The sequence below is a fragment of the Schistocerca gregaria genome, chromosome X (assembly GCF_023897955.1).
Source record: "Schistocerca gregaria isolate iqSchGreg1 chromosome X, iqSchGreg1.2, whole genome shotgun sequence".
Lineage (NCBI taxonomy): Eukaryota > Metazoa > Arthropoda > Insecta > Orthoptera > Acrididae > Schistocerca > Schistocerca gregaria.
In genome coordinates, this window is record NC_064931.1 from 93,479,018 (window position 1) to 93,498,827 (window position 19,810).

The following is a 19,810-nucleotide window of genomic DNA, read 5'->3' on the forward strand; positions in this document are numbered from 1 at the left end:
GTATGATTTGGATAAAGAAACAGGTTTAGTGGGATAAAGCTTCTAATTAACTGTGACGTTCTGTAGTAAACGAGATCGTTATTAGCTGCCAGTAGACGTCATAAACAGATAACGAAAGACTTGCGGAAATGTCAGCACCTCCTGTCGAGGGGAAAACACCTGCAACAGGAAGTTTTTGTCAGCTTTCGGCAGTCACCACGCATTTCACGCCACAGTGCACGGCGGCGTGTCATTAGTGCACATTGGCTTTTATATTAAACGCGTTGTCACCAAATGGTCGTTGATGACGATGCAGTCGCGTTCCCAGCAATACTACGGACTGACATCTGCAATTACATCAGTAGACTGCAAACAGCCGTACGAGTAGCGAAACATTTGTTCTTTCTCTCCATCGTGTTCATTGCTAGAGTGGTGTGAGGTAAGAATGATTCTCAGAAATTTTCTAATTTTACCGCCACGGGTGCAAGGTTGGAGGGAGAGATATGTTTCTCGAATCGAATAGGAACGTGATCTCTCTCATTTCGGTTGTACGGCTATCAGCGGTAGGCAATACCTCCCTTTAAGCTCTTCTCATTCCACCTGGTTGGGAAATTCTCTGATGCTCGCGTGTTACCTGAACAAATCCGACGTATAACGAGTAGCTCTTCTTTACCGTTGACTGAAGTTGACAACGATGGCAGAAAGTTCAATAATTCTCATGAGCAACCCGAAAGAAGAATTTCTAACGACCTGATACATGTATGAATTCCTTAGGAATCCTTCCATAACTGTTCAGTATGGAATCTGCCTTCGTCATAAATAAATTTACTTGTTCGTTCCACCTTAATCGTCTCTGGTCCGATACTCCTAGACACTTGACAGTTATAACTGATTTCAGGAACTAACTGTGGATCGTATAGTCAAACGATAACGTGTATCTTTATGACCATTATGTTATGTTCGTGTACGTTGAGAGCCAGCTGTCAGATTTTGTACCAAGCGCTGATCGAACAGTTCATAACGGAATTATCGTTACAAAAAAGTAAAAAACTGCCACCAGCAACTATTAATGCTGTTTCTTTTATTAAAACAAGCAGCACTCTTACCAGCCTCCAATTGACAGGTTCATCTTCAGACGACTGTTAATGTTTAAAATTATATTATTCTGTACATGTCAGGTTATCTCTTTCTTTTCTTTTTGTTAATTCTTATGGGACTTAACTGCTAAGGTCATCAGTCCCTAAGCTTACGCACTACTTCACCTGAATTATCCTAAGGACAAACACACACACACACATGCCTGAGGGAGGACTCGAATCTCCGCCGGGAACAGCCGCACAGTCCATGACTGCAGCGCCCCTGACCGCTCGGCTAATCCCGCGTGGCGCATGTCAGGTTCGGAGATTGATTCAAAAACATGTAGATACCAAGCGTTAGAAGACATGGAGTAAAAAAGGGTCGAAGACTGCCTCCAAATATTGCACCATGCTGAAAAAGGTAGCCGCATGAATCTGCTTGAGGGGATAGAAGTATACATACACCAGCTACCCGCCCCGACTTCACTAAGCATGGCCAGACGATATGTTTGCTGTGGCGGTAATAAATTATATAAAGAAAACTTCCTCGTGGATCAGTCTGTCTGTTAATGAAAACCATATCAAAACACCTACAGTAGTTCCTAATAAGTCTTCACTTACAGACAGAAAAACGCGACAGGGAACTTTAATTGGTAATATGCAGTGATCCACATCTTCTCATTTAACAGACTGAGTTTGCCAGTTTAGCATTTCTACAGAGTTTCTTCCTCCTACTTTCTACTTTGAAGCGCAAGTAAACACCACTCACAATGATAGTAATAAAATTCAGACATTTCCCTGTCCTAAAATATAAGTCTGCTTATTTGTGTAACCATATTTTCTGAGTTAATACGACAGCTAAATCAACAAGCAGTCACGGTGTTAATATAGTACCCACTGTAATAATAACAAAATCCGTAAAATTATATTCCAATAGCTTGTATAGCATACAGTATTTAATAATCACCGTAATACTAATTACCTGCGAGCTATCGTAATATCTACCTCTATGATATTTGTACATACTTGTTTCTCAGATTTTTACATTTTATAAATTTTGACAGAACATCTGTTTCCATAATATATTTATGATGAACTGTTTTTTTATTTGTTTTCATTAGTTACAGTTACTACATCATTCAGCGCATGTTGAATTTACCTTTAACATCGATGCACTGCGAATTCTCTAACGCAACGTCTATGTACAAATTGTAACTTTTCTGAAGTTGACTGTGTGTACGTGTGTGTTCTGCGATATATGCATTTCTTGGGAAGTAGCCAGTAGTGTACGAAAAAGGGGCAGAATTTTCGATGTTAGGTAACATTAAGTTAATTCAGTTCTTTTGCAGGAACATGTTTAAGTTGTTATAGTTTATTGATAGGTCCATTTGCGATGAATTAGTCCTGTCCTCTTAAATTTTTCTGTACCCTAGGGCACTATCATTCCAAGCAACTGTCGTCACAATCAGCAAACATCGGATGAAGAGCATCATGTAATTTTAAATGAGGAGGCGAACCTGCAGTTTCTAAACTGGTAACTGTGCTTTTCGGTCTTAGTAAGTATTATTTTTAACAGTGGCTGCTGTTACTTTATTGTAAGAATTAATCTTTATTTTTGCACATGCGCTGTCACTACATGTCAGTTTTCGACAAAAGGTTATTTCATAAAACTTCTTTAATGACGTTACGTTCATGTGCACAGTTATGTCGTCTACGAAAAGTCTCACAGATGAAAATGTCTGCCATATCGTTTATGCTTCTGGAGACGGCGCTCAACCACAAGTAACGACATCACAGTGATTCGCTTACATTTTCAGTGAGACTTTGTTTTCAGAAACAAACTTGTCCCTGACTTCTCCCAGTCTGTCACTCGAAAGAGACGGTAGAACTGCATCGCTCTCCGTAAAACTTCGTACTCCACTCATTAACGTTGTACTTCATCACCTTCTGAGGCATCTTACCCCACTCACTTAAACATCAGATGATGAAATAGTAATTCAAATTCATGTACTTAGTAGATACTCGTATGCACTACAGTTGACTCTACCATTTTGAAAAATTACAGTATCTGAAAATGGTATTGTTGTACCGAATAACAAATCATAAAAATTTGAAAAAAATAAATTTTTGCTTTCAGCTTTATTTGTTCCTGTGTGGTTTTAGTTTTCGCTAAATTTTCCCCCCAACTGTGTCCAGCAGCTTGCACAAGAGAATATTCCAACAACGACATCTCCAAACACTGTCTAAAATGAGATATTTTACGTTGGCATTAACAATGAACGTACTCTGATATTACACAGTGATAGGCCGACGTGGAGACTGCGTCAGACGTCGGCTGTAGTCATTTGATGAAATGTCATGCGATAATAACAATACATGAAAATAACCGTTAATTACATATCGTAACAATTCAATTTTCCAGTAATTTTCAATAGTACGAAAACTCCATTTTAATGTCATGAAAAACATTTCTGTAGTTATGATTTATAACGAAGAACTGTTCGTGCAGATCAAATAATTTCTCTGCTGTGAATGACACTGTGTAATATTTCCATCGGCATATTTAACGTGATGCAAAATTACTTGACATCAGGTCACCAAAGATATTATTAGCTGTGTCAACAACGATATCCAAGAAAATCAGAAGATTCATTTGCGTTTGTACTGTGCTTGTGGAGAACCCAAAATTATTGCCAGAAGTAAATGGACGTGGGAAATCTTTCCTCTGTTGCCGCGTAATTCATTAACCGATGAACAAGTGCTAAAAACATATGCAAATTGTACACATTATAACATAGTACCGGAGGGATGGTTCAAATGGCTCTAAGCACTATGGGACTTAACATCCGAGGTCATCAGTCCCCTAGACTTAGAACTACTTAAACCTAACTAACCTAAGGACATCACACACATCCATGCCCGAGGCATCATTCGATCATTCGAACCTGCGACCGTAGCAGGTACCGGAGAGACTTATTCATTGTGAATACACATTTTCCACATTAGAACATAGTACCGGAGAGCTGTGAACGCTTAAAGCTTATATCCAAGTGCCACGTCCTATTGCTTATGCGACACCCCTCACCAACCCCCCTCCCCCCCCCCCCCCCAACCACACCCACACACACACATACTCACACCCATCATGCTCGTAATAAAGGCGACATGTCACTGCAGAATTATAAATGACATTTATCTGATTACAGAATGTAGTATAGCAGCGTTACAAGTGTACATGGAAATCGTACTGCGAATATGTATGAGGAAGTAGATTCAAAATGGTTCAAATGCCTCTGAGCACTATGGGACTTAACATCTGAGGTCATCAGTCCCCTAGAACTTAGAACTACTTAAATCTAACTAACCTAAGGACATCACACACATCCATGCCCAAGGCAGGATTCGAACCTGCGACCGCAGCAGTCCCGCGGTTCCAGACTGAGGCGCCTAGAACCGCTCGGCCACACCGGCCGGCGAGGAAGTAGAGCATCTGGAGTTAGGCGATGAGACACGCATCCACATAGATGCTCCTCGATACAAAGAAGAAGAGCACGTGTCCAAGAGAAGTTTCCTTTGCAATCCAGTCACTACAAATCGTGTCCGTTTGCTTCATTAGTGTGTATCGCTCAGCTGCAATAAAATAAGGCGTTGACTCAATATCGTCAATTCATTTGCCTAATTGTGGCAAATTAGAAGTGCAGTCGCCAAGGCCGGGAACAGTATTGAGGAACATTTAATGAAAAAAAAAAAAACTAACTTCGATCGTAGGTAGTCGTGCGTATACAGTCCGTAATCTCTTTTTCGACCAATTGGAATCTTTATCACTGTAAGACTAGAAGGATACTTACTCATTGTATTTTATTCGAGCGATATGCCATTAAATATGTGATTTCTTTCCCAAAAAGTAATGAAAACCGAATTTTGTATGAAAAACACATTTCTTCACAGGATTTGCCATCCCTATGCATCTCAGGTTATCAATGATGTGACCAATAACTTGTTGAAATAGTGATGTCGTCAGTTGCTTGTTATTATGAGGGCGGACTCCGCCAAGGTCACTGATTGTAATACACTAACTGACTTAGTATCTTGTTACAGTGAAAGAATCATGTTTAAAAACTTAACAAGACTACCAGGATATACAATGAAAAATTGTTTTGTAAAACCTCCGTGACATTTGTGGTTCTTTGCATAAGTAAACGTACAAACAAGTACAAAACATAAAATGTCTAGATAAAATAACACTACAGAAATCATGACTGTCTGATGATTTCATAAAACATGAATGAATCAGTCAGATATAAATCAAATACCCCCACCTCTTAATAACATAGCGAGGAACACCGACTCATCAGAAAAATTTAAAACTTTCGAAACACTTGTGTGACATCTGAAAAAAATTATGGCATGTCCTCGAAAATTTGTGTGCCAATGTATCGTCAGCAAATAAAATATATTGCGTTAAAATATCAAGCACAAAGGGATGCTCATTACAAACACTGCGCGCAAGTGAATCCCTTTTCTAAGAAGATAGCATCTTTCGTGGTTGACACTTGGATGATAGATTCAGGAAAATAGAGATATCTTCTGCAATACAATTGCTAAGAAACAACAAGAGTTTCACAGGTGTCGCTACTTGCCAGCTATATGTCTAACACGAAATCATTGTGAGGCCACTGAAACCGCCGTGTTTGAGCCGAACACAACGCAGCCCTACTAGGAGCGCACTCGTCAGCGGCGAAACTCTGCTGTTTTTGACTTGGTGTCTGCGGGCACAGGAGACTGTCTAACGAGGAAACAAGTAATTATTACCTTTGCGCAAAGTGACTCAGGACCTCATCCACAATATTTGCAGATGGACCGATTACATATCCGGGTTCGATTTTTATTAAGGAACTCACGCTTTCTAAACTGCAGTTTATGATTTAAGCGCGTTTAGGCTTTCGTTAAGTTCTGAGAATGAATAACAATTGTACACTTAACAGACAAAAATTCCGGCCACAGTAGACAAAACGGCAGAAAAATCGGACCATTTGGCAAGAACAGCAGAAAAACTGGACCAGGACTTGGCGTCACATAGAGGAAATGGGTCACTGATTCATAAAATGCGAGATATACGACGACCACTGTGTATTCGCCTATGCTTCGTGTGTTATGGAATGCTTACTTTACAACACTGATTGTGGATCTGATTGAGTCTTCGAATCGCAGTGGCAGCATCTGTGTATCAAACAATATAAAGCACAGTGGCTATAAAAATTTTAAGAAAACGCATATAACGGCTCACTATCTACCATTCCGGCTTAACCAAGAACGAAAGACTAATTGTAGTAACAAGTTTATTTCATAAAATTGCTTATCTCCGTCTTTTCATACTAGGAAAGGTAACTTCACACGTTTTGAAATGAATATTAAAGCAACAAAATTACCTTCAACGAACGTATGGATTCATGTGTTCAAGGAGACAAATATTATCGATGTTTCGAGTAGCGTAATTGTTATAAGGCTCAAGTCATAATCTGAAGGTGCAAAGGTCGAAGCTACATTTTTTTGTCGTTTGTAAGAATTCACTAGGAAAAGTGGCGAAATTTCGTAAAATGTTTACCCAAATTGCCGCGCGGAGTGGCCTGGCGGTTTTAGGCACCATGTCACGGATTGCGCGGCCCCTCCCGCCGGAGGTTCGAGCCCTCCCTCGGTCATGGGTGTGTGTGTTGTTCGCAACATAAGTTAGTTTTAGTGGTATGTAAGTCTAGGGACCGATGTCCTCAGCAGTTTGGTCCCTTAGGGATTCACACACATTTGAACTTTTTTTTGCCCAAATTATGAAATCGAGTATGGGAGTAATGACATAACTGGCCTTATTCCATATCGGCTTTGCTGTAATTCACATATTTTTCTTGAAGTATCTCAAGTCGCGAAATATATGGCGACGTATGTCAGAGAAAATATTCAACCAGGAAAGCAATTTTTGGAGCGCAATTCTTAAAAGATCTAACCAAACATGAAATCATTACCAGTTTAGAGTAAGAAACTTTACAGATTCTCGCAGCTACACCTAATAATTGTTATCTCTGAGTGTTAAGCAGCATTGTTTGCATTTTCTCAGAAATCAAAGGCAGAATACTTCTACCAACTGCGAACGAGTAACGATGCAACGAGTACTTGTGCGCCTACAAATAGCCATTAAACCTCTCTGAATATGCAGCATTGTAAGATTAATAACGACGATACCGTATCACTTATTCGTCAACAAATATTAACTGTTATACACTACCCCTAGAAATAAATTATGCCCACAGTTTAAAGTTTTACACAGGAGTCGAACTCAAGACATTCGTATTTTGTGTAATGAAGTAACTGCAGATAAAGGCTTTTTAATTTGGTCTAGTTCGTTCTATACAAACAAAACATCATCGTAAAGTATGGAAACAGTAAGATCGCGAGTCGCGCGTCATATATCTGAAGTATGAATATTTAGGAACCCTGCGTTCATGCGATAACTATTAAATGGCAGCAACATTTATTCTAGGACGCCATACGAGTTCACCTCAAGTAAGACTACGCCAATGGAAGGTGCCTGTGTATTGGGAATTGTGGGTTAAATATCAACTCATGTGATGGTTGGAACCTCGGAATGGCAAGGTTCTAGTCGTAGAATCGACCTCTGGTCCCAATGAATACATGGTATTCTCGACAAACCAACAACAGTCTGACACTGACTAAACTTTCCTTTCGTTTCAAAATTCGGAGTTATATACATATGTTACAATCTCGAAATTAGCATTCGACAATAAGGCAAATAGAATTCACTCTGTTTTACCGTCATTATTATTATTCATTAATTACAGAAAAAGGCAATACAAACTCTCTACCAAATCACCGTGCTTTGGCCCAAGGTCGAATGTGCTTCCTGTGCCTTACCGCTTTGGTTTCATCTGCAGCAGTGAGTCTACGAAACAGACTTCTTTCTCATTATTTAGATATAAATGTTTCAAAGAAACTGGCTTGCTATAGACGCTAACTACTGCCATTTGGTATCTTTACAATACAGCTATCAATTATTTTTTCAAATTAAAACATGTTTCTTAAGGACTAGTTCACAAATGTTTGTTCAGGAACACATACAGGCACACACATACGAATTTAAACTCAAGACAATATCGTCTGTGTCATGGTCGGGATTCGAGTAGACGACCTGTGGAAAAGCGTCTTTAGTGTCTTCGCCCACTCGGCCCCCTCAGCCCATACTCACACCTTTAAAGCGGCAAGAAGTTTTAAATACGAGGGTTGTTAGAAAAGTTCTCGGGACGGAATAGAAAAAAAGTGCTTACATAACTGATTTTTTTTATTTTTCAGTCTAGTCTCCTTGTAGATTAATGCACTTGGTCCAACGAAGCTGCAGGGTCTTGCGCCCATCTCGAAAATGAGTTTCCTCTAGGCCTGCAAAAAAGTTGTCAACTCCAGCTATCAATTCTACGTTTGAAGTGAATCTTCGTCCACCAAGTAAAATTTTGTTTTGTGAATAGATGGATATCTGGCGGAGCCATATCAGGTGAATAAGACGGGTATGGCATCAATTCATACCTTAGTTCGTGTAATTTTGTCATGGCGACGGCACATGTGTGCGGGCGCGCATTGTCTTGATGGAAGATGACTTTCTTCCTTGCTAAACCTGGCCTTTTTTCACATATCTTTTGTTACAATTTGTCCAGGAGGTTAGCATAGTATTGTGCAGTAATTTTTTGCCCAGTGGGAGATAATCTACAAACAGAATCCCCTTCGCAACCCAGAACACTGATGCCATAACCTTTCCTGACGAAGGAATTGTCTTTGCTTTATTTTGTGGCGGGGGATCAGCATGTTTCCACTGCTTTGGTTGTTGTTTTGTCTCTGGGGTATAGTAGTGCACCCAAGTTTCATCTGTGGTCACAAACTGGCGCAAAGAATCTTATTCGTTTCTCCTATATTTCGGCGAATAACCGCTCCGACATCATCAGGGGGTGCTGAAGCAGTTGTCTGCTGACGCTGACGCTGACGCTGGAATGACGAGCTTGTCCTTGGGTCGAGGTGGTGCAGTATAGACATACATATGTCATTCCTGCAATTCCTGTAGGGGAGAGAAATATATATTAACAGTCTTGTCGATTGGTCCTGTCTGGTTTTACCTGAAAAAGAGAAAGACACACTGTGTTGAGGGATTAGTAAAACTTAATCCCTCAGCAGGTCAGGCCAACGCGTGGTTGGCCTGTAATGTGGTTGTTGGCCCAGTCCACGGATGAGCCGGTTGCGGGAGTGTTCCGTCCTCTCGTAGAACGTCCTGGCGATGGCGCGGAACCTTTCTCGGAGAGGCGGGATCCCGGTGTCCTCGTGGAGTTGGCGCGTCGAAAAGCGCCTCGGAAGATGCATAGCAGTCTTCAGGGCGCGGTTCTGTATCCGTTGCAGAGTCACAATGTGAGCATCTGCGGCTTTCCCCCAGACCACGGCCGCATACTCTAACAGTGGTCGAACCAATGTTAGGTAACGCGTGATGCCGTGTTGCGGTGGCAATGACGACTGCGGGTTTAGCAGTGGATACAGGGCGCGGAGGCGTCCAATTGCTCTCCCTTTCACATCACGGGTGTGATGCTTCCAGGTGAGCCTGCGGTCTAGGGTAACCCCTAGGTATTTCGCCGTCCCACTCCATGGGATAGGTTCTCCCAGGATTTCTAGCGGCGTAAGCCCTGGCGGCAGAAGTCTTCGAGTGAAGACGACTGCCTGGCTCTTTGTGGCGTTGAATTTCAACCGCCACTTTGTTGCCCATGAGCCCAAGGCGTCGCACCCGCGTTGGAGGCGGTTTCTCAGCACCTGGGCATTCATGCTGCGCGTGAACAGGGCTGTATCATCAGCGTACAGCGCCAGTTCGACTCCTGCCACTTTCGGCGCGTCTGCAGTGTACAGGGAGTACAGCGAGGGGCCGAGAACCGACCCCTGCGGCACCCCTGCACGTATCTGCCGGTCTGTGGACGTACCGTCGTCAGCCCTCACGTGTAAGGTTCGTTCGGACAGGTACAACCGCAGCAACGTCATGTGAGACGTCGGTATTCCTTGTTCAAAGAGTTTGAACTCGAGACCATCGTGCCACACCGAGTCAAACGCTTGGGAGACGTCGAGGAACACTGCGCCAAGGAATTCCCTTGTTTCCAGTGCCCTCATGGCCGGTTCTACCACCCGCAACAGCTGGTGGGAAGTGGCATGCTCTTCTCGGAATCCGAACTGCTCGTCCGGGACGATGCCCTCCTGGGTGACGTGTCGCATCAGTCTTCTCGCGTACAGCCTCTCGAAAACTTTCGAGAGGGACGGGAGTAGGCTGATGGGTCGGTAGTTCGATGCCTGGCGTGGGTCCTTGCCGGATTTTAGGATGGCCACGACCTCCACGTGTTTCCACGCAGAGGGGTAGTCACGCGATCGGAGAATCTCGTTGAATACATCGGCAAGTTGCCGGTGTAGGCCCGGTGGAAGGTTCTTTAGCAGGAGGTTTGTGACGCCATCGCTGCCTCCGGCCTTCTTGGGGTTCAGCGAGCGAAGTTGCACAGCAACTTCCTCCTCCGTTATCGGCTCGATAACGTCGCCTTCCTCCATTGCGGCACGGAAGGTTGGTAGTTGCTCGTGGACTCGCCGTATGTGGTCGTCGTCGATGACGTCGGCCACCGGTGTGAAGTTGGCTGCAAAGGCGTCAGCCAGGACGCTGGCTTTCGCGTCGGGGTCGCTGGCGAAGTCGTTCCCGACCTGTAAAGGCGGTATTCGCTGTCGCCGGCGCAGGAAGGACTTTACCACCCTCCATGCACTGCCTTCTTCAGGATTGAGGGTAGACACAAGGTCTTCCCATTCCTGGTTCCGGTGATGCTCGACTGCTGCCTTAATTTCCCGTCTCATGCGGTTTAATCGGCGCTTCGTGTCTGGTAGGCGAGTGAGCTGCCATTCACGAAACAGTCGGTTCTTCTCGGTGATCGCGTCCAGGATAGGGTGCGGTAGCTGCCGCGAGAAGTCTCGTGTTCCTTGGCGACGCCTCGGCGTGGCTTCCTCCGCTGCTCGGAGTATTCTTCGGGTGAAGAATGCTAGGGTGGCGTCTGCCCCTACCACGGCGGGGTTTGGCGCGTCCTCGAGCAGTTCGAGCGCTTTCATCTGAAAGCGCTCGGCGTCGAACCTGCGATAGTTCGGACGGCTGTCTGGAAGAGAAGTTCCGGCCACGTCGAGGCCAAAAATGACCGGTACGTGGTCGGAGGATAGAACGTTCCGCGTCTCGGCGGTCGCGAAGTGCCCGATGCCCTTCAGAAGGGCAATATCGAGCACGTCGGGCTGTCTCCGTGCAGGGAAGATCGTGGGGTCAAACGGCCCCACGGTGGTCTGCTGCTCTCTGCCGCTAGTATTTATCCCTCGCGGGTCCAGGTGCGATTCCGCGCGCCGACTACGCTTGTCGTGCCCTTTGGTGGGGGAAGCGATGGCTGTAGTAGGTGGTGGTGGTGGTGGGGGCGGAGCAGTATCTCCTCGTCGGCCGTGGCGGAAAATGATCTCATATCTGCTTGCACCGATGCTCCCTGACAGAACTTAGTATTGGTTTCCAGGCCTTACTTAGATGGTAACCAGTGTCCCTGTTGACGAGGTTCCCTGTTACGCGAAATTCTATAGAGTTTTTGAAGATGCAATCCCAATAGTTATTTGTGGAGGCCATTACTTTTGTCTCGTCATAATTCGCTGTGTGTCCAGTGTACGTGCAACATGTCGATGTTGTGTTGCGTCAATAATTTTCCCTATTTTGCAAGACAAGTTGCTTGCAAAGGTAGAAACGGCAGGCCATTTTGTCCTCCTTCCGTTTGTCCTTCATCTTGTTCACTACCGTGCCTCTGTCGTCGGAGCACTAGGCGTCTTGTCACGGTACGCGCGGCTCCCCCCGTCGGAGTTCTCCCTCGGGCGTGGGTGTACGTGCTGTCCTTAGCGTAATTTAGTTTAAGTTGGTTTAAGTAGTGTGTGATCTTTGGGACCGATGACCTCAGCAGTTGGGTCCCACAAGACGTTACCACAAATTTCCAAAACACCAGGAGCGCGGCAGAGACCAAGATGAAGAACAAATGAAAGAAGAGGAAAAAGGCCTGCCGTTTCTACCTTTCGCAGGCAACATGTCGTTCAAAATAGGGAGACCATTGCGGCAACACAAGGTCGACACAGTCTTCCGACCACCGACTAAGACGCTCGCCTTACTAGGAACGGTGAAAGACGATGGCTGTCTCAAGAAAGCGGGTGTATACAAAATTCCATGAGTCTGTGGCAAATCCTGTATCGGCCAAACAATTCGTACGGCGGAAGATCGACGCAAGGAACACCAGCGCTACACCCATCTAGGCCAACCGAGCCAATCTACCCCAGTAGAACACTGCATAAACACTGGACACACAGCGAATTATCATGAGACAAAAGTACTGTCCTCCACGAATAACTACTGGGACTGCATCTTCAAAGAGGCCATAGAAATTTGCATAACGGACAACCTCGTCAACAGGGACACTGGTTACCAACTAAGTAAAGGCTGGAAACCAATATTAAGCCTATGAAGGAGCAACTGTGTAAGCGGACATGATTCCGCCACGGCCACCGAAGAGGTAATGCGCATCCCCCGCCCCTCCATCACGGCGAACAGAGTAGCACTTGGACCCGAGAGGGATAAATACTGGCGGCAGAGAGCGGATAGGCCACTGCATCAGCACCACCTGATGCTGTCGGAACGGTTGTTTGCCGAAATATCGTGGGCATTCGACGATCGTATCCGACTGTACAGCCGAGAACTCTTCAAGCAGCATATACGCTGGGAAAGTCTCAGATCGCAAAATAAGTTCTCTTTCCATGTGTGGGCGTTGAGCCATCAGTATTAGACATCTGAAGGCGAGAGTTGTTACTTAGCATACAAGCGATTGGATTGACGGTCTGTGCTTCCTGTGTTGATAGGGGATCAGCAGCTTTGTTCTTCAAAGTATGGCGTCTGGAGACAGAAGTCTGTGCAACTAACAGAAGGCAGCCTTAAGAGTAAATAACTAGTGATGGGGGTTAATGGTCGTTATGAGGCTCTCCAAACTGGGGAAAAACCACGGATCAGCAGCTTTGTTCTTCAAAGCATAGTGTATGGAGACAGAAGAAGTCTCTGGAACTAACCGAAGGCAGCCATATAGAGCAAAGGACTGGCAGTGAGAGTTCATGGTCTTTATGAGTCTCGTCAAACAGGGAAAAAACCGCGTTATTTTGTTTGACTTGCTTTTTTATTGTGTTGAAATTTCTGATGGCATTGAAGCGTGTTAGTTGGGTGTCAAACGACATATATTTCTGTTTCATTTCCCGACCATCCAGTGGCTTTTGATGTATGTCCTTGGTGATTTCATCTGAAAGGTCGTTAGTTACGATTTCTATGAGGCGGTCTGGTTTTGACTAATTGCCTACCCCATTCTTTTTCAGTTAAAGAAAATTTTATGAGCAATAATGGTGCAAATGGCTCTGAGCACTCTGGGACTTAAAATATTAGGTCATCAGTCCCCTAGACCTTAGAACTACTTAAACCTAACTAACCTAAGCACATCACACACATCCATGACCGAGGCACGATTCGAACCTGCGACCGTAGCAGTCACGCGGTTCCGGACTGAAGCGCCTAGAACCGCACGGCCACCTCGGCCGGCTATGAGCAATAATGTCTGCAAATGCTCTCTTGAAGGTGTTATTAAACTCATATAGTAGTGTACAGGCTTTATGATTGTTTCTAGACATGCTGAATGATTCAAGGCCTGATATCAAACAATAAGCACTACCTTATTTTGTAAATTGCCTCATAACGTAGCAGTCTGTTCTAGCAATTCCTCCTAAGTAACACTCATATAAATATTGTGATGGGCTAAATAAGTAATTCATGTGAAACAATGATGTAATAACTTAAGAAAAATCAGCATTGGCTGCGAGGGATTGCTTTGCAAATATGCCCCATGCTCAGCTAGGTGAACCCCTTATTGGAATTTCTATCTCTCTTGTCACAAGCGAACTGCAGATTGAACAGCCTATTCATCATAAGATATTCGCTTTAATGAAGCATCAGCAAGGATTGTTTGAAAACATTGCAGATATAAGTTACTGAATGGCAGTTTTATTTTAGAATGAAATATTAAAGACTGTGCCGTGCCCACGTTGTGTTCTTTTTTATACTGCCTGCTTTAATTTCTTTATGCCGTTGCAGTGCGTTTTTGTTGATGGCACGTTGTTTCTATGTGCAGTTCAGTTCAATCACTTTATATTACTTGTTGCTTATGAAATTTCTCTGTGGATGTTCACGATTTGCAAATGTCCTCTCACTTGCGTTCCCCTGTCTTAGGGGCAGTTCCAACGACAAAATTCACAAGAAATATTTTTTGTAAGCTTATAAAGATCAAAAGATTTATTAAGTACGCTTAACGCTTACGCTACAAGTATCGTTAGTACACTTAGGAAAGAAAAAGAATAATAATTGAGACAGCTACACATTTATGATTTTAGGCTTGCAGTCGGTAGATCTGGATGCTATTAGCACTTACATTATAGTCCCTAAGCTTAGTTACGGAAGTGAGAATAAGGTCACTGACCATTATTTTTGATATTTCGGTCCTTGATCGACTTGGTTATGTAGCTTTGAGACGCGAACTGCACTCCTCACCTCCAAGCCCGCTCTGGAAACCACCGTCTGTGCAAACTTATTATTCCTGCAGTTTATTAAAATTGGAGGAATTGCGTAACATGTTTGTAAACTCCGTGATCGTCAGATTACTTGCTGGAGTGGCACAGAATTGTCAGGCTACACTCACTTGCCGGTCTGGATGGCAGACCGGTTCTAGGCGCTACGAGTCTGGAACCGCGCGACCACTACGGTCGCAGGTTCGACTCCTGCCTCCGGCATGGATGTGTGTCATGTCTTTAGGTTAGTTAGGTTTAAGTAGTTCTAAGTTCTAGGGGACTGATGACCTAAGAAGTTAAGTCCCATAGTGCTCAGACCCATTTTTGAACACTCACTTCACTTGCTGCTTCTTTGTCAGTTCAATTAAATAATCTGAACGATTTTCTTGTACTGTGAGAGATCGGGTTACAAAATTTGTTTTGAGTCCAGCAGGTTCATTCCAGAGAGAAAATAGAACTAACCTTGTCTGGCAGATCGAAAAAGTATCTACATTAATCATCGTTATGGGAATAACAGAATAGAGAACACGGCAGCGACTCGCTACCGCAGTGGTAATGTGTCTGCGATTTTAGACATCAGCTTTCGGTTCGAAGCTGGTTGGAGGACTAGCGTACTGCATCTGCGTTTTCGCAATATTTTAAAGTGCCAGACCGACGGTGGCCAATGAAATCTCAAGGAAACCTCTACGTTGTAAGTTTTCTCATAACACTGACTCAGTTCATTTTAGATCTGAAGTGACATTGTGGGCCAGCAACCACATTGGTCGTGGGTACGCCCCTATGGAGTGCTGTACGATCGCAATTTTTGCTATGCTGTACGGGGTGGATCGTCCAAAAACTTTCCTCGAACTTTGAACGTCATTCGGAACAGTAGAGGGTGCCTATACTTTTTCAGTCTTTCTGTTTCGCGCGCTGCTGTGGCGTGATCAGAGGGATGAAAGGGCAGGGATGCAACTTTTACACAAGAGTGAATAAAATGACAAAGGGTCCCTCTAAGACCGTACCTACACTCTTTTGTTGAGCACTTTAAAAATGTACCTCTACAGAGAGAAGCCGTGAAGGAGTACTAGGCGCCTGCGTATTGCTGCTCTACCCCTGCTTGCGGGCTGGAGCATTCGGAAAAGTGTCAGGGGGTTGCTTAACAGAGGGGGACGGGTGGCACGGAGGGTGTTGCCAAACTGTGCAGGTCTTAGAGTGACCCTTCGCCATTTCATTCACACACCCAATGAAGCAACCCCGCCCCTCTCCCTATGATCAAGCCACAGCAGGGCGCGGAACAGGAGTACTGAAAAAGCATAAGCAGCCTTAGCTGTTTCGGATCACGTTCAGATTTCGTCAAGTGGTTCTGAACGGCCCCAAGTGGTTCCACCCCGTACACCAGAGCAAAAAGTGCGGCCACACCGCACTCCAAACGGAAGGCAATTACATTCAGTGGAGTTACTGGCCCACAGTGTCTTTAAAGAGTGGTTCAATCGTCCAGCGGGTGTCAGCAGTGTCAAAGGTTGCCAACAAAGTTGCCCTGCAGTGCGAACTTTCATTTTCGACGGCGAAATATTCGGGATCAACCATTCAAGGGAACGGTTACTTCCTTTCACGCTGGTCCTGAGGCTCTTACGTGTCGATTCTAAGCGTCGGTTTGTTTGAAATGTTTTCCTCAGCCACCCATAAGATAATTACTCGATTTGAACGCGTCGCGGTTCTGACCACCATCGTAGAGGGTTCGAAAGAAGCGGTGGAATGTGGGTAACAGGGTGTGTGACGACCTTCCCATCCTGTGACACGTTCACGGTGGCAGTTGGAAGCATTGTGATGAAATTTGGCGTCAATGTGACGTCATTTCCCACCTGGTACCTCACATCAACCTCCGAACTCAGGCCTTTTTATTGTTAAGTGTCGAGGCCTTTCTATTTGAAGCGCTGTCGAGCCTGATGGTGACGTCAAAGGGAGCCACGGTTTAATAGCATCAGAGAAGGTTGTAGGCAACTTTAAGCCATGTTACAAACTTATTTGTGGGATCTACATCCACATCTACATCTACACTGATACTCTGAAAATCACATTTAAATGCTTGGCGGAGAGTTCAAAAACCTTCATAATTCTCTATTATTCAAATCTCGTATGGTGCGCAGAAAGAACGAACACCTAATCTTTCCGTACGAGCTCTGATTTGCCTTATTTTATCACGCTGATCGTTCCTCCGTATGTAGGCCGGTGTCAACAAGATATTTTTAGATTCAGAGGAGAAAGTTGGTGATTGGAATTTTGTGAGAAGATTCCTCCGCAACGAAAAACGCCTTTCTTTTAATTATGTATAGCCCAATTCCTGTATCATTTCTGTGACACTCTCTCCCATATTTTGGGATAATACAAAACGTGCTGCCCTTCTTTGAACTTTTTCGATGTACTCCGTCAGTCCTATCTGGTAAGGATCCTACACCCCCCAGCAGTATTCTAAAAGAGAACGTACAAGCTTAGTGTAGGCAGTCTCTTTAGTCGATCTGTTACATTTTTTAAGTATCCTGCCTATAAAACGCAGTCTTTGGTTAGCCTTCCCCGTAACATTTTCTATTTGTTCCCGCCAATTTAAGTTATTCATAATTGTAATACCTAGGTATTTAGTTGAATTTACGGCTTTTAGATTAGACTGGTTTATCGTGTAACCAAAGTTTAACGAATTCCATTTAGCACTCATGTGGATGACCTCACACTTTTCGTTTTTTAGTGTCAACTGCCATGGGAGGCAATTTTAGGGTATCGGAAAAGGAATCCTTCAATTCTGTTGCATAGTGTAGTTCATTCGCCTTGTGAAGAACCTCCGACCACTAGTTGTCTTCACGGAGTGCTCGCTTCGACTGACAACACCATCTTCTTCTATATATCCACTTTCCAAGTCTGTACTTTGAACTTCTTAATGGTTGACCAGCCATCACTACCTGTAGCTACCGCCATAATTTATCGCACCTCCGCGCTTAATCATAACACGACGTTAGAAGTCGGAACTACAGATGAACATCCGAGCCCAGGCAAAGGAACATAACTTATAATTCTTTGAGTCCCTCATTACTCTCCAGTCTCCACAGATCGCAAATAGCTTCCTGAAGAAACTGATGTCCTGCCTTTAATTAGTTCCGTCCTGCGTCTCTGTGGATGCTAAGTAAAGAATTCAATAGTATCTAGCGAGCTTATCACGGATTCTGAAAATGAATAATAGGGGTGAAGTTAAGAATTGAAAGGGGGGGGGTTCAAAAATGATAATCGAATGCTTTTCTAGACCACCAGATTTATGAACAGTAAGGGTAGAGCGCTTGAGACAGAACTTGGAGAAGACAAGCATGTTCCGAGCAAGGTCAGAAGGAATGGAAGAGGCCCACAGTGGTTTAATAACCTTCTTAGAAAATTGGTATGTAAACCATGAGAGCATTACAGAGTCAAGCGAAGTCGAAACCTAGCCGACAAACGAAAGGTGACAAGCGAAAATCATAAACATTCAATGAGTTTCAATGTAAAATTTTGTCAACCGATGTGACTAAAAACCCTAAGAGGTTGTGGTCTTAAGTAAAATCAGTAAGCGGTTCGAAATCGTCTATTTAGTGACTCTGACCATAATGGACAGAAGCTGAAGATGACCCAGAGAACGTCGAAATACTGAATTCGGTCTTCCGAAACTTTCGTCGTCGTAGATAGTCCACGGTCTCTCTTTCCAGTCGTCGCGCGGACTTGGAAATGACAGATATTGTGATAAGTGATCACGGAATAGAAAAGCATTTGCAGTCGATTAGTAGAAGAAAGGCAACAACACCAGATGACATAAGATTCTACATAGATTATGTGAAAGAACTTGCTCCCCTTATAGCAGCAGTTTATTGTAGATCGGTGGAGCAACGAAGGATATCTAGCGACTGCAAAAAAGCGCAGATCACTCCCGTTTTCAAGAAGGGCCGTGGTAGAGATGCACGTAATCATTGGCCTACAACGTTTACGTCAATCTCTTGTAAAATATACTTTATGCTCATCTACAATGACGCTTCTGGAGAACCAAAACCTCCTCTACAAAAATTAATACGGAATCCGCAAACATATCTTGCGAAACTCAGCTCGCTCTGTACCTTTATGAGATCGACAGCGTTGTAGACGTCGGCGCTTAGGCTGATGACGTGTTCCTCGACTTCAGTAAGGCATTCGACACTGTCCCAGCACTAGAGTTAAGTGGAAAAAGTACGAGCTTATCGAGTTTCAGACTAGATTTGCGACTGGATTCAAGATTTTCTTGCAGATAGAAATCAACACGCCGGGGATTCGTTTTGTCTGCGAGAGAGCGTTACAAAGATGCTCAATAACTTCAGTGGCAGACGCTACAAGAGAGCGTTGTGCATCACGAAGAGGCTTACAATAGAAACTGCGAGAAAGTTGTTCCCAGTAAAGGTTGGGCATCATTTTACTTCCTTCCACATACGTCTCACGAAGTGAACACAACGAAAAATTTGAGAAATTGGAAATAATATAGAGGCTTACCGACAATCATTCTTTCCATGAGCCATTCGTGAATAGAACAGTCAAGGGGTCATCAGTTAGTGGTATCAGAAGTACTTCCACCACACGCTGTCAGGTGGCTTTCGGAGTACTGATGTAGATGTAGATTGTCAGACGCTAAGAAAATGACTGAACTTGTAGTAACATTTTAAAGAGGATAGAGAATATCCTTTACTTGTCAACTGAAAGATAGTAATACAGTGATTTCCTGCTAAACGGCATGTAAGTAGAAAATTTATCCCATGTATTCCAAGGCTTCGCGGATAACCATTCGCAGTACTGGATATACATAAAATACAGGAGATCCCCATATATAAAAGAGCGTAACCACTCAAAATGCAACCAAAACAAACTCATAACTATAGAACAAACCATAAAAAATACAAATTGACATATGCCCCGGCTTAAGCTAGTCATTAACATGCGCCCTCATAAGCCGTGGTGAACACACTTTCACACACTGAAACCGGAAAAAGATACAAGGACAGTGTCAATGTACAGAATATATG